The sequence below is a fragment of the Pteropus alecto genome, unplaced genomic scaffold, assembly GCF_000325575.1.
Source record: "Pteropus alecto unplaced genomic scaffold, ASM32557v1 scaffold45, whole genome shotgun sequence".
Taxonomy (NCBI): domain Eukaryota; kingdom Metazoa; phylum Chordata; class Mammalia; order Chiroptera; family Pteropodidae; genus Pteropus; species Pteropus alecto.
Genome location: NW_006442491.1, coordinates 26,263,609 through 26,279,429, shown reverse-complemented (window position 1 = coordinate 26,279,429; position 15,821 = coordinate 26,263,609). Strand labels below are relative to the sequence as shown.

Below are 15,821 nucleotides of genomic sequence, written 5' to 3'. Positions count from 1 at the left end.
AAGACAGGACAGGTGAATAGACGTTTGCCTGCTCAGCAAGAATATGGGAGAGGGCATACCAAGCAGAAGTTAACAGCATGCCCGAAAAAAAAAAAGGAGACTGTAACTATAAAGCAAGATAAATCCAGTTATGAAGGTCCTAAAGCACTAGGCCAAGGAATTTGCCTTGTAGGGGGCACAAAGCCTCTACAAGAGAGTAAAGTCATCATATTTGAGTTTTGAAAAGATTTCTATGTTGTCAGTGTGGATCAGTTTAGATGAGTTAAGACTGGAGAAAGGGAGGCCAGCCTCAATTTGCTCTACCTTCTCCCAACCTCACTGCAGCCCTTGAATAACAATAGAAGTTCTTACCCATCCCAGGGCCTTTGCACTTGATGTTCCCTCCTCCTGGATCACTCCACTTTGGCGGTTACAAAGCTTCATTTTTCTCAGCTTTCAGGTCTCAAATCAAGCATTCCTTCCTTTCCTTAATTTCCCAATCTAATTTATAGTTCCCTCCATTCTCTTTTGTAGCACCCTATTTTTTCTATTTACTACAGTTTTAAATTTTATTCTCATTTGTGTTATGTAATTAGTATGTCTTCTCTATTAGATTATAAACTCCGTAAGGGTAGGGTTGTGTCTGCCCCATTCAATACCGTGCCCCAGCATGCAGCACAATGCCTGGCACTTAGCACACCCTCAATAAATACTGAATGGATGACACTGTTAGTGTAATGTCACCCTTAAACTAAGGCAGTAGCAGAAAAACTGAGAAAAGGAGACTAACACCACATGAAGTGGACAGGACAGGTTAGAGACAGGAATCAGAATTAGTTCCGATTGTACTGAGTTCTGACTACACAACTAGCTGAAGACCTTTAGCAGGTCAACCACTTTATCCACCACACCTTCAGTTTTCCCCTCCGTGAAATGAGAACGACACCACTGCAGCTGGACAGAACAAATGTCCTCCAAGGCAGAAATAAGGCTTGGGCTGGGACCGAGGGTCGTGGTAGCCCACTTCAGGGAAGTGAGCACCAGCGAGAACTCGACACTCTCTGCAGGCGGAAGTAACTGCCCGATAGAAGTCCTGACTTAAAATAGATCCCTCCCACCCCAACAGGCGCAGCGCCACGGTTCTTTGTACCCTCATAAAGCATCCGACGAGCAGCAGAAGGGTGGGGGGCAATTTAGGGCTGTTGTCATTTGTTTCTTTTAAAATATTGTCCCCATTTCTCAGATCTCTCTAAAAATTGCTTAATCGAAATCTAAACTTAAAGAAATCTCAAGACAATAGGATAGAAGAGAGATTCCAGCATGGGATAAGCAAGAGGTAGATGGGTAGATGCTCGTGCGCAGCGCCACCCGATGGTCGGGGAGAAGCTAGTAGCCTCCTCTTCCCCATTGGTCCCGCCCCACGCGCGACCCTCACAGCCTGGGGAAACGCGAGAACCAGGAGGACTCGGAGACCTCGATGTTACTACATTTCCCAGAGGCCTCTGCGCAAAGGAAGGGCCAGTGCCGCGGCTCGCTTCCTCCGCCTCCAGAGTGCAGATGTTTTAATCTTCACCAGCCAGTCAAGTTCTCCATGGACTTGGGGCAAACCCGACACCACCCTAGATATATAAACAGCCAGGAAGAATAAGCACTGCAAGGCCCTCTGGGAAATGTAGTTTCCAGGAAGGCTTCTGGGAAACAGAAAAAGGCAGCGAGCTTTTGCAGCCAATTAGAGCCTGGCTCGGTCACAGGACCTGAGCAATGAGGTCTTCTAGGGCTTTGCTTTTGCTGCTGCGAGAAGGGGTTCCCAGATATGGGCGGCAGTTCCCGCCACTGTGTGGACTCGACCCCTGGACTGGCTTCCTCAGTCTCTGAGCCGTTCCTGTTGACCAGCGCTGACCGTATATTGCATGTACTTAAACTTGCCATGACTTCTGTGACCTCGAGTTAACTTGCAGGCTTTTATAGGACCTGACCATGCTCTATTACCTTGGCCTGGGCAGCAGCCAAACAACCGGCCACTCGAGTTGCTTCAGAGCTTTACTGAAAAAGCTACTAATTAGTTCTTGGGTCGCCTCATCTTTGGGGACGTTTCCCGCTACTGTTCTCACTCCGCCACCTTGTCCTCACCCATGACTGTCTCCTCAGAAGCTTAAGTCACGGGACCCCTCTTTTTTCTCGCTATCAGCCCCTTCCTAGTTACATTTCTTCCTCTACCTGTCTTGCTTCACTTCCTTCAGTAGCAACCCCAAACCGTAGATAAATATAATTACCTGCTTTGGTTTTGCTAGGTGCTCCTGGAGAGGGAAAACTATTATCGCCTAACCTCACAGGTTGGTGCCGTTGGAATCAAGGTCTCAGACTTCAGCTAACCCAAAGCTCAGTGGATTAGGGCAGCGTTGGGGAAGATAAAAATTAGAGGCAGGGAGTCTGCTGCAGAGACCTCTGGAAGAAAGACAAGGCTTTAGAGGCTATCGTTGTTGCCCTACACCTCATGTTTGTCTTTTAGGAGGGTGAGAATGAAATACAGAGCAAGGCAAAATACTAGTTATGAGAATATTCGAGAATGGCACGTTAGTAAGAAAGAATTCTGTAAAGTCGCAAACAAATGTTAAGTAACATAAACGATGAAATTAGAAAACTTATCAGAGACTAAACTGCTGTAAATTAAAAGCTAAATGAGGCCAGAGACAAAGTCCTTTAGACTTTTTGAATTGAAAGAGATTGGGTGTTTCTGATGGAAAGCCAGGAAGAGGAAATGTTTTATTACTTTTCAGAAAGATTAAGATTATAAAAAAATCTCTCGAGAAGTGGCAGGTGTAAGAGGACCGTGGAAATCAGTAACTAATCTGGCTTAAAAAAATAATTTTAAAAAACAAGTCTATCCTTGAGGAGCAAAGGAGATCTACAACAGATATGTTTGGACATTTCAGAGGCCCCTACTGTGTAGCCTGGGCTCCTGCTGTCACACAGGCCATTAAGCAAGCTTTAGAGTCCTCTGATGGAGACCACACACAGCCTGAAACTTCACAGGAGTGCTGCCAAGCACTGGAGAAGAGGTTGGGTTTTATTTTGTTCTCTTACAATAATAATGTTTTATTAATTTATATCTTTCATTCTGTAGCATGAGGTCTATTTTTCATGCAAAAAGTCCATGAAGTAAATACTTTAAATCCTATCTATGGTGTTTTCACATACCAGGTGATATTAGGTATAATTAAGAAAAGCAACAAACTGGTAAGTTAACAGTTAACTTGAAAAGGTATTGCTTTGAAAGCAATCCAATTTATTACACTTCTACATACCAACCTTACCACCTGATTCTAAATTTAAAGGCTTGCTGTTTACCAACAGGAAATTACAGCTTCATTTACATGTGTCTGAAGGAAATGCATGCAAAGAATAGCCATATCTTTATATGCAAGGCAAATATCTGGAATCAGATAAAACAATTCTGGAATCCCACACTGGACATTAATATTTTAGGAGCAGAACACAAGATCCCTAAGGAACAAGAAAACCTAAACATTGCAGGGGGGGAAATCATGAAGATAGCAGTTTTCATTAAGGTAGAGCAATGCATCTCAAATTATTTATGCAGGAGCAGTTTATTTGTTTTCAATTCATTGCACACCAATACTTATGTAAAATAAGAGTTTATTTCTAGGGAAAAAAATGAAATAATGAATTATAAAATATAAAATACAAGACCATATTTTTCTACTAGATTCAACATACATAAAATCACTCTAAAATTGCTAAAAGTTCCCAAACACTTAGGCTCAATTCTTACATTTAGTCCATGCAGACCAAATCACCAGCTCACACTTGTCTAAGGACCATATTTTGAATAGCACTGAGATAAAGCATCTAAAAGTAGAGATCTGCCAGAAGCACATCACATATTACTCCCTGGATCAAACTTCCATTATTTTTATAATAATTGACTTTTATTGAAGTTGTAATTCTGTATAGTTTACAGGTCAGCCAGAAGTACAATTTTTTAAAAAACAAGAAATAGAATTTTTTAAAAAACAAGGGTCCTCTACACCTTCCTTCACCTCCCTACTCCCTCTTTCCTTTTTCTATTTCCTTCCATATTTCTGAGCAATAAATATATAATGCTGTCTAAGTGGCATAGTTCATTCTAAGATACAAATAATGAATATCCATCACCTATTAAGAAATAAAGCTTTACATTTATAGCTGAAGCTCTGTATTACTCCCCCTGATTTCATTCCCCCTGCCAAAAGTAAACCACATTTGGTTTCTATTCGTGTTTATTATTCCCATACACGACTTTTTATACTTTTACTAGATATGTCTATATTTCCAAACCAAATATATATTTTTTGTGTTTTTAACTTTTAGAAAAATAGTATAATACTTTCTGAAAACTTTTCCCCTTACTGTTTTTGAGAATCATCCACAACGATATATATAATTTATCATTAATTTCCTCTGTTGTACAATATCTCATCTCATATGAATATACCACAGTTTATTTACCCATTCTCTGTTGATGGACATTTGGATAGTTTTCCATTTTTTATTATTACAAACAATGTTGCAATGAACATTCTTGTAAATGCCTCCTCATGTACGAGTTCAAGAACCTAGGGTATATACCCATGCGATTCTATGTGATTTGTATACCCATGAGTGAAATAGGTTGAAGGGTATATGCCTCTTCATACATCTTCACCTTTAGATACTGCCTACTTGGTCTCTTAAATGCTTAAACCAATTTGCAGTTACTTCAGTATGTAAAGGAGTTCTCATTTCTCCCTGTGACCACAAACATTTGAAATTGTCAGACTTTTTAATTTTCCCAGGCTGATGGATGTGAAATGGTACCTCACTGTGATTTAGTTTGCATTTCTCTGATAGAGCATATTTTCATGCATTTATTAGTGATTCTTACTCTGTAATTTATCTTTTACTCATTTTTCTGTTGAGTTTTTTTAAATTATTGATTTATGAGTTATTTATATATTCTGGATTTGAATCCTTTGTCAATTATGAATATTGCAAATTTTTTCCCAGTCTGTAGTTTGTCTTATCACCTTTTTAATGATGTCTTTTGATACTCAGGCATTTTTTTATTTTAATGATGTTGGCTTTATCAGCTTTTTTCTTTATAGGTTGTGCGTTTTATATTTTATTATATCTTTGCTCTAACCAAAGATCATAGACATGCTCTCATATTTTCTTCTAGAAGTTGTCTTTTCTTACTAGGTTCTTGAATTCCACTTGGATTTTTGTATTTGGTCCGAATACGAGTCTCAATTTTATTTTATTATTTTTCCTATATGAATAACCAATTACTCATCATCATTTTCTCTGGTGATCTGCAGTGCCACTGTGTCATATATATTAAATGTCCATCTATGGGTGCGTTTCTGGGCTCTGTTTTCTGTTCTGGAAATCTAGTTATCTATCTCTGTTGCAACACCACACTGTCTTAATTGTCATACTTTATAATAAGTCTTGTTGTGTGCTAGTGTGAGACCACCATTCTGTCTTACCTGTTCTTGTACATTTCTGTTTACATTTTAGAATCAGCTTATCGAGTTCCTAAAGAAACATGTCAGGGTTTTGATTGAAATTACAATAAAATCTATATATTCCTGTGAAGAATTGACACCTTTATCATATTAAGTTTACTGTCTATGTTCATAATATGTTTTTCTATTTAGGTCATCTTTAAGATTTTTCTATCATTTTTAAAATAATTTTTTTCATAAAGGTTTTAAATATCTTTTGTTAGATTTATTGTGAGGCACTTCATAATTTCTTAATGTGGTGACATCTTTTTTTAAATTTTATTTTCCAACTCTTCGTATCTGAATTATAGGAAAGTAATTGAATCACCTTGTTAAACTCTATTAATTCTAATCTATTTGTAAATTATCTTGGCTTTTTCTACATAAACAATCATATAACCTGTGAGTGATTGATTGCATGGAAATGATTTATTGTAGACTAAATAATGGCCCCCCTCAAAGATGTCCATATCCCAATCCCCAAAACCTGTGAATATGTTACCTTACATAACAGAATGGACTTTGTAGATGTGACTAGATTAAGGGTTTTGAGATGGGGAGATTTTCGGGATTATCCAGATGGTCCCAGTACAATTTTTTGTACTGGCTTTTAAAAGAGAGACAGAAGGGTCAGAGACAGTGAAGGCTATATGATGACAATAGCAGAGAGAGACGATATGACAATGGAAGCAGAGTTTGGAGTGATGTGCTTTGATTATGCAGGACAGGGCCACAAGCCAAGGACTGGGGGTGGCCTCCAGAAGCTAGAAAAGACAAGAAAACATTCTCCTCTAGATCCTCCAAAAGGAACACAGCCCTGCTAACACCTTGATTTTAGATTAGATTAATTTCAGATCTCCAGAACTATAAGAGAATAAATTTGTGTTGTTTTAAGCCACTGAGTTTGTGGTAATTTTTATAGCAGCAATAAGAACCTAGTACAGGATGCATATAAGATAAACTTTTTGAGAACTATCTCGTCTGAACTTGTCTTAATTCTGTGCTCTCATTTCCAAGTGTCATAGCTCCAGAATTCTAGGCTGGAATATTATAAACAAGATCGGCATTTCTTTCTCCTTTTACAATTTTTATATCATTTATTTATTATTCTTGTCTAACTATGCTGCCCAGACTCTCCAAGTACAACGTTGAGTAGAAAGATTTTAAAGGATACCCTTGACATCTTCCTGATTTTAAAAGGAGTTTTTCTAATACTTCACCATTTAAGTATTCTATTTGCTATAAGTTATTGGTAAAGAGTTTTCATGAAGTTATTGAAGAAATTCCCTTATTCTTCTAGTTGGCTAAGATTATTTTTAACGTAAATGAGTGCTAATTTTTATCAAATGCTTTTTCTGTGCCTATTAAGATAATCATGTAGATTTTCTCCATTAATCTATAGTTGTGATGATTTATATTAATACTTTTTTAAAAGTTGGACCAACCTTATATTCTACAATAAGACCAGCTTGGTTCTGCTGCATTCAGCTAGCTAACATTTTAATTAAAACTTTCACATCTATGCTTATGAGGGAAACTGGCTGTAACTTCTTTTCTGCTGTCCTCATCTAGTTTTGGTTCAGGGTTATATAGCCTCACAAATTGAGTTGGGGAGTGCGCCCTATCCTGCGGTTTTGCTTCTTTTCATTTTAGAAATTAAACATTTTCTTAAAGCTACAGCAAATACAGATTCAGTTCTCTTACATTTTACATACTCTGACCCACAAACACACCACTATAACTATATATTCTCCCTAAATAGTTATACTTTTTGGTTCAGTCAATATTCAGCATTATCAGGATTAAGTAAATATTACATGCCAGTGAGCCACATAGTATATTACATTTACACATCCTTTTTAGTACAACTTTTCCCTGGAGTAAATAAATGGCCTCATTTTGTTTGTTTGTTCATTTGTTTGTTTTGGCTTAGTTTTCTATGTGTCAATGAGTAATTTTTCCTGAAACTGTTGCACACAACTGTAATTCAATTCACTTAAATATCAGACAACTGATATTATTGTTTTTCATGGGGAAATCTCTCCTGGAGTTTTCTTGTTCTCTCGCTGCCAACTGAGTTGTGCTGTGCCTGCTTCCTGCTCTAACTGACAGCTGTTATATTCCTTTTGTCTCTTTTCTGTATTGAAATCCGTCTGTCCTTGTTGATTTGCTGGCTTATTTTGGTGGAGCACATTCTCCCATTTTGAGAAGGGGGGGCATGGAAGATAACATTTGTGAGGCCTAATTTCTCTGAGTTTACCTTAATTCTGCTCTTTCATTTGCTGCTTCGATGGGTCTAAATAGGAATCTTGTTCTTTCAGAATATCAGCATATGTTATCGTCTACTTCCTGTCGGACCAACACAGTTCTGAGTCGCAGTTTTTATATGTGAGGTATTTTTATTGCTCTTTCATTGCTTCAATGATATATTTTTTTTAATCTCTGTTGTTCTGAAATTTCTTAAAGATATGTTCTGGTGTAGATTTTTTTCTTCTCATTGCATCAGACTGTTAAGCCCTTTTCATTTGGAAACTCACATCCCCAATTTGGAGAAGTTTTCTTATATTATTCGTGTGTACGTGTCTGTGTATCTCTCTGTGTGTGTATGTGTGTGTGAGAAACATCTCACATATATAAAAGAATATGAGTAATATAAGTTAAGAAATGTAGTAAAACAAGCATAGTAAAACACCTATGAACTTTCTACCCAATTTGGGAAACAGGGTGTTATCAATACCTTATGCTGTTTTCTGATCCCATTCTCTGCTCACCATGCACTCACCCTCCAGCAGCCACATAACCACTCTCATGCCTTTTTTTCTGAATTCTCTTGCTTTTCTTTATTGTCTTATTACATATGCATGTGTTGCTAAACTCTAGTTTGTTTACTTGGGCTTGCTTTGAACATCATAAAAATGGCATCACACACAGAAATGGCATTCTTCTGTGGCATGTATTTCATTCAACGTTGTTCCTAGGAGTCGTCTATGCACATAGCTATAGTTCATCAACTTTTCATCACAGTAGAGCATTCTGTTGTGTGATGATACTACAATTTCTTTGAATTTGCCCAATGACAGGCATTAAGTTATTCCTTCTTTTTTTAATCATGTCTACTAGTGTGACCATTTCTTTCCCCCATTGTCTCTCATTTCTCTGAAACTTGTATTAGTCGGTTGTTGGATCTCTGGGCTGAGCTTGAATTTTCTTACCTCTTCTCTCTTGTTTTCTGTTTCTTTGTATTTTTATTCTACTGTCTCAAAGAATTTCTCAAATTATACTCAATTCATCTATCGAACTTTTATTTCTGCTACATTTTGAAATTTTAAAAGCTCTTAGTCTCTACATGTTCCTTTTTTTAGCTTACTGTTCTGTTTTTGTAGATACAAACAAGGTTGAGAATTTTCTTGCAATTTTCTTTGCTTTCTGCATTCTCTGCCTCCCCCTAGGATGGTTGGTGGGGTAGTTGGTGGATTTATGTCTGTCTTTATGTTTGTCTTTCATGTTAGAAGCTCCCTCTGATATCAAGGGATGTTTAGCTCTCTACTCAAACTGATTTTGAGTCCTGGGTGTATAGGAGGGGGTCATCTGCCAGTGGGCTTCACAGTAACGTGATCAGGTGGGGACACAGCTCTTTCTTTGAGGGAACACCAAATGCCTGTAGGTCTTTTCTCTTGGCCTAGTCAGTTTCCCCAGAGAGGAATCTTCCATTCTTCCTCTCAGAAGATGTAAGCTTGTCTCCATCATTCTGCATCTGTCTCCATCATTCTTGCTGCTGCAAAGAAAAATTGAGTAGGGGGAAGAGGTTGCCATCCACAGGTAGACTTTCACTGAATGCCCCTTTCAGTACTGTTCCCTGTTTTTGTCTGATTGTGTAGGGTGGGAGTAGAGATCTGGGTGTCTCACTGCTTCTCAAACAGACAGCCAAGATGCATCTCCTATTTTCAGCCCCACCTCTCTCCCCATCTCTAGTGGATATTTATTTCCATTAAAGTCCTACAGCAAGGAATCCACTTCTTATTATATACTACCTCCCTTTTCAGATCTAAATTTCAGCTTTCTCTGTTCTTCTAAATCAGTTATCACCAGCTTCCAAAATTTTCTGGACTTCTGTCATCTGTCCTGCATCCTCTCCAATTTGCTTTGTCCTTGTACACATACCTTTTTGTTGTTCTTTGTAATTACTCTCATTTTGAGGCTTTGTGGAGGAAGTGGAAATAAATGCACATGTTTTTGATGTCATTACCCCACAGTGCAGAGGTGTTATAATGCGGAGAAGTACCTGAGGGAAGGAGCATTAGAAACTGCAGGAAGTCTGCAGGGCCTCCCTTGGATGTCTACAGCCACCTCTGGTTTTCAGAGGCCTCCATGTGCTGGCCCACTGCCTGGCGCAGTATTCATTTATGTGGCTAGTAGAGAGGAATTTGTGTGTGTGTGTGTGTGTGTGTGTGTGTGTGTGTGTGTGCGTGTGCGTGTGCGTGTGCGCGTGCGCGTGCATGTGCGTGTGCAGACCATTGACGCTTTTGCAAAGAGCAGCCAAAGAAAGTGCTGTTTGAACTAAGGAAATAGAGTCAAGCTCATTTGGAGCAAACAAAGTCGACCAGAAAAGCATTGACAGCCAACATCCAGATGGATCTCACCCACCCCATTCTCTCTGTCCGGGAGACTGCAAAAACAGCAGTTTACTCTCTCCCAGTCAGAGGCCTCCCCCGTAGACCAGGACTTGGTTAACAACGCCGGCAACCTTGTTTCCAAGCGTGGGCCAGATAGCCACAAACAGGAGAGCCGCCTGTCTGGAACAGAATGCTGTCTTGCCTCTAGCATCTAGCAAACCAAAGTCTGATGGGGCAGGTTCTGCAAGAGGAGAGTGCAGTCACCACCTGTGCATCCAGGGCTCTGTAACCTGGAGTAGGGCATTGTCTCAGAAATAGCCTGAGGCACGCCCTCGGGCAGGGGGGCTGTGGCGTTTCACGTGCAGTTGCTGAGGGGCAGATGTGAGTACTGTTGATGCGAGAAACATACAAACCTGTAGGTAATCTTTATGCGTTTATCTGTGCCCAAACTGATGATGGTTGCTGGGAAGCAAGATCTAAAATGTTCTGGAGAATAACAATGTGCAGTTTCTTTTATGCATTTGAAATTGAGGGAAGTAAAGAAGATTGTGCGACAGTAGGAGAAAGCAAGGTAAGGATTGGATTACAAAATTATGTGCTTTCTTAAGGGTGGTTATGCCTTTGAGGGGTATCACTCCTGGCATTTCAAAGGTATGTTAACCTAGATGTACAAAAACAATGGTCAAAGTTTGCTTACAAACTTTTCACTAAAGAAGTTATAGGCCTGGGGCGTGACTACTCACCATGACCTGCCCTGGTAGGCATTTGTGATTTATTACAGCACCTGTTTTTCTTCCACAGAACTCACCCTTTTCTTCTGATTGCAAGTGCCCTGCAGTCATCCTAAGAAGCTAAGACAGGCCTGAGAGGGATGGGAAAATGGGAGAAGAGCCTGGAAGAATAGCTTCTGCGCTGGTGAGTAAGCATACTCTGGAGAGTTTTCAACACTACAAAGCCATTCTCCGCGGATACTGACTGATATCTGATCTGATACAATTGAACTCAATTCTGACACTATCTCCCCAGAGACAGTATCAGATCTCACAGGTTACTGGTTCAGTCCCACAATACTGCCCCCATTTCACAATACCGTCCCTTGTGCTTCTGATCCATAAGCTATAAATCGGAGGTTCCCATGACTTACCCCCAGGTTTTATCACTTATTAGAACAGCTCGCAAAGCTCAGGGAAACATTTACCGGTTTATTATAATGGATATTATAAAGGATGCATATGGACAGCCAGATGGAAGTACATAGGGCAAGGTCAGGAAGGATCCTGAGCTCAGGAGCATTTGTTCCCATGGGTCTGGGGTGCACCACCCCTCCTGGGATATAGATGTGTTCACCAACTCGGCAGCTCCTCAAAACTCCTTGTTCAAGAGTTTTTGTAGAACATAAGCTGCAGCGCACTCACACCCTTTCTTTAGATCAGTGGGTGGGGCTGAAAATTCCAGTCTTGCAATCACTTGGAGTGACCAGTCCCGTCCATTGTGAGGCTTTGTAGAGGCCCCACCCTGAGTCACCTCATTAGCATAAACTCTGGTGTGACGGAAAGGGCTTGTTATAAATAACAAAAGATATTCCTATCATTTAGGAAATTACAGGGTTTTAGGAGCTCCCGTGCCAGGAACCAAAGATGGAATTCTTAGACCACACGTGCCAGTACCACATCCTCAGTGATAGCTGCTTCTGCTTTTTCCAGGGTGGCGTTACTCACGTCAGTGAGGAAATTACTCTGCACGCAGCTCCCTTCCTCTCACGAGAGTGAGGTGGGATGGGGGAAGAGAAGACTGCAGCAGATGCTGTTGGTACTCTGCCCGTAGCCCCTAGGATCCCTGGACTGGTTTTGTGCGCGCTTGCTCTCGGCGTGATTTCACTCCCGGCAGCCTGCACCTGCATCTCTTGGTAGAGAGCCTGGGAATTTATGTCCCCCTAGGGCCAGCCCTTTAATAATGACTGACAAATACGGGGGTACAGCCCTCCAGCTCTCTTGCTTCCTTTGAAGGGCAGTTGTAAGGTATCTCCAGAGTTCTCATGAGGGACTGAGCCAGAGCCACCCTCTTTGAGACTCTACTTGCTGTCATATCTTTGCTTGTCCTCTTTTTTATCCAGGTCCCACTTCCCCACCCACCCCACCCCACCTCCAACCAGTTTTTTCTGGGAACACTTCTGGAATAAGTAATTTTTACATGAATCCTCTTCTCCAAATGCTTCTGGAAACTCCGTCGAAGGCAGCCTCATATTTCAGAGTCTTTGCTGGTTCTTTGCTACTAAAAATGGAAAGACTGAATAGCCCTTTGTTTATAAAGCACAATAAGGGTGCTGCAGGGGTGAAAAGGGTAGACCCTGAGATGAGGAAAGGAGTGGAGACTTAATTGTTCTTTAAATCAAAGGGAGAGAATTGGGCTTCTGAAGGGAACCTGGAGTTTAGGTAAGAAGGAGAGAAGGCTGGGAGTTTGGGATGCAGAAGGGGCTGAGCAGCATAGCAGAATGAAGCTGCTCTATGGTGCCAAGCTTTCAGTAAAGACTGCTATGTACACAAAGTCTGCACGGGCGTGATGTTTGGGACAAGGGGAATCCAGTGGAAAGGTTGCTTGGGATGAGATGCTGCAGTGCAGACCAAATGAGCAGGATGGGAAGGCCAGGCGATCCTGGAACTCAACCCTTTCAGTGGAAGCAGGAAGTCCAAACCAGTTGTTTTTGTAAGAGTAAGGAAGACATAATCCAGCATGCATATGGGCACCCCCCCCACACACACACACACGATATTGAAAGGGATAAAATAACTCCTCTGAGATCTGAGTTATACATGAAATGGCAAACTTCAAATACTTGAAGGATAAATTCTAAAATCAGCCCAAGAATATCCAAAGGCATCTACAACATCAGAAACAGCATTTCTCAGTTAAAACCTACATCGACTCCCACAGCAAACAGGAGTTCACGGACGGTGGGGATACAATAAGAAAGGACAAGCTAAGGCAACGTCATCCAAACCCGCACATGACCTGAGCCCTTTCCATGCTCCTCCCAGCCTGTGGCAGAGCCGGGAGAGCCCTGGCACTTCCTCCCTCTGCCCTGCTCCTCCAGGGGCTCAGCGGCCTGTGCTGATAGCCCTGCCCCTTCCCTGCCCTTCCTCTCTGCAGCCCTGCCGCCGGCCGCCTCCCTGTGTGCCAGCGTCCTCACGACGGTTTCTCCAGGGTGAATGAAGTCTAATTCTGTCAGGGGGCTGGGGACCGGCCTCTCATTCCGTTCCTGTCTCTGCTCTCCTCTTTCATGTCTTTCTTCCACAAACATTTATTCAGCGTATGTGACTCACCGGGAACAGATATCTGTGTTCTGTCTCCATCCGTTTCTGTTTCTTTTTCGCTCTGCCCCTGACTCCATTCCTGCCTCCTTCCTCCCCCTTTCCCCTCTTTCTTTTTTCAACCCTTCACCCTCTCCCTCTATCCCTTCTCCTAGTCCTGGTCTCCTTGAATTAAATTGGCCTATATTTCTGAAAACATGACACAGCAAATTTGACAGTGCCCACAGTAACTGATGTGTCACAAAGCGGTTTGTGCTAACAAGTCCTTTTTTTTTTTTGGTTATCAATAAGGGTGTAAACAACATGATTTTAGATCTTTTTCTACTTCTCTGATTAATTACTTCAGAAGAACTCTCTGGGTATGGTATTTTTAAGTCGAAGGGTATAGACATTTTTAAGACTTGCGATATATTTGGAGAATTATTTTTATAGCAATGTTGTGCACGTAACCAGACTTCTTTAAGTTCATACCAACCTCAGATTTAAGATGGGATCACACATGTTTCTCAGGAACATGGGTTCCTGAAAACACTCAGGTTATGGAATATCTCTGCAGATCGGTTGTTTTGTAGGGACATGCCAAGTCTCCTTTCTGCACATTTGTTTATTGATTCGTTTAACACCCATCGATATCAAGCATGTGCCAAGTGCTAGTAATGACCCTGGACTAGACTCTGGTGATTTAGAGCCTTGCCAAAATCACAGGTGACTCCTTCCTTTAAATTAGGCTCGATTTTGGCATTTCTTACAACATGAGACAGTATAATCAGAGGAGTTTTCTTACAACATGAGACAGTATAATCAGGGATTATTCTACCACCCATTTATCTCTACCCAGATAATAGTAAACAACATGCAGCTCTCACCCACACTGCCTTCAGTCTCTGTTGATCGAGACGCTTTTTCAAGCATCTAAACAGCTTTGAATGTCCTATAATTTTTAATTACTGTTTGCTATAGATTAAATGTTTGTGTTCCCCCCAAATTTGTATATTGAAACCTAATCCCCAATGTGATAGTATTTGGAGACGGAGCCTTAGCAGGTGATTAGGTCATGAAGGTTAGAGCCCTCATAAGTGTGTGATTAGTGCCTTTATAAAAGACCCCAGAGTCCTTTCACTGCTTTCACCCCTTTTTACTGTGAGGATTCATTAAAACGAAGCTTGTCTATGAACCAGGAAGCAGGCCGTACCCAGACACCAAATCAGCCAGCACCTTGATCTTGGACTTCCCAAAATCTAGAACTAGGAGAAATAAATTTATGTTGTTTATAAACCACCTAGTCTGTGGTAATTTGTTATGGCAGCCCAAATGGACTAAGACACTGCTTCAAAGGTAGAAGGTGTTTTGACCCCTTTTATTTCTTCATATACCTCAGAATTTCTGGGCCATTGTGCCTGCACATGTTCTGTTCCCTCATTTGAGATAGGTCCAATGGGCTGGTCTTTCTCTCTGTTCCCCAGCAGGTACATGAAAATACCAAGCATTATATTTTCTACTTGTCACAATATATGCTCACAGATCTTGGTATAACTTGCTTACTAATCAAAACTTTTAGCTATTAGGTGAATGTCATGAGGTGTTTTTAGGTCTCCAAAGAGGAATTTGACTAAAGGTCACCCAGAACATTTAGATACACTGAGAAGCTCACAATGCATGTTAATCAGATAATCAAAATACAGCATGATAAAGTCTTCTCTGAAGTTGTACTGTATGGGAGGTAGGATTTGAGGGAGAACCCAGAGAGGAAGTCCATAACACAACAAGCAAGGGCAAGAGACCTTATTAATTGTGTATCAGTCAGCTACTACTGCATAACAAACACTGTAATAATCTCGGTGTCCAACAACAATGGATATTTTTAAATTTCTCATTCGGTTAATGGAGGTTTGCTGGGCATTGATCTTGATTTTGCACCAGCACCTACAAAAGACAGGCATGCAAGAGACCAAGCCTAACATGTAAGCACATTGTAAGCCTCTGTCACATCATGTGTATTACTATCCCACTGGTCAAAGTAGTCATATGAAAAAGCCCAAGGTCTAGAAGCAAGGAAGTATATTCCTCCCATGGAAGTATAGTGAGAAGCAGTGAATATTTGTTGAATAAGCATCTAATCTACCACAAGCTGGACCTCGAAGGACCAAGGAATGTTGTTCTAGGAAGCTGTGAGAGAAATGAGAGTTCTGTAGAAAGGAACCACATCAGGAAAGGCTGGGAGATTCAAGGATGTATGGCACATTTAGGGACTTGTGCATAGTTTGAGAGACAGAAGCCCAGGGCACTTCTGAGAGATGTAAAGTGCATGTAGGAAGCTGAATCAGAAGAGGGAGCCAGGAGCCAGTGTCCTCCTCAGGGTTGGAGGATACCTAAGA

The 15,821-nt window shown here is 40.9% G+C and overlaps 1 long non-coding RNA gene across 2 annotated transcripts in view; it reads right to left on the bottom strand.

The window, feature by feature from the left end:
• The window catches only part of LOC112471039, a 10,628-nt gene extending 9,546 nt beyond the window's left edge, over window positions 1-1,082 (bottom strand). For both annotated transcript variants that reach the window (XR_003043206.1, XR_003043205.1), the window contains exon 1: window positions 352-1,082. This is a non-coding gene — a long non-coding RNA (uncharacterized LOC112471039). The remainder of the gene's footprint in view (window positions 1-351) is intronic.
• Window positions 1,083-15,821: the final 14,739 nt, after the last annotated feature.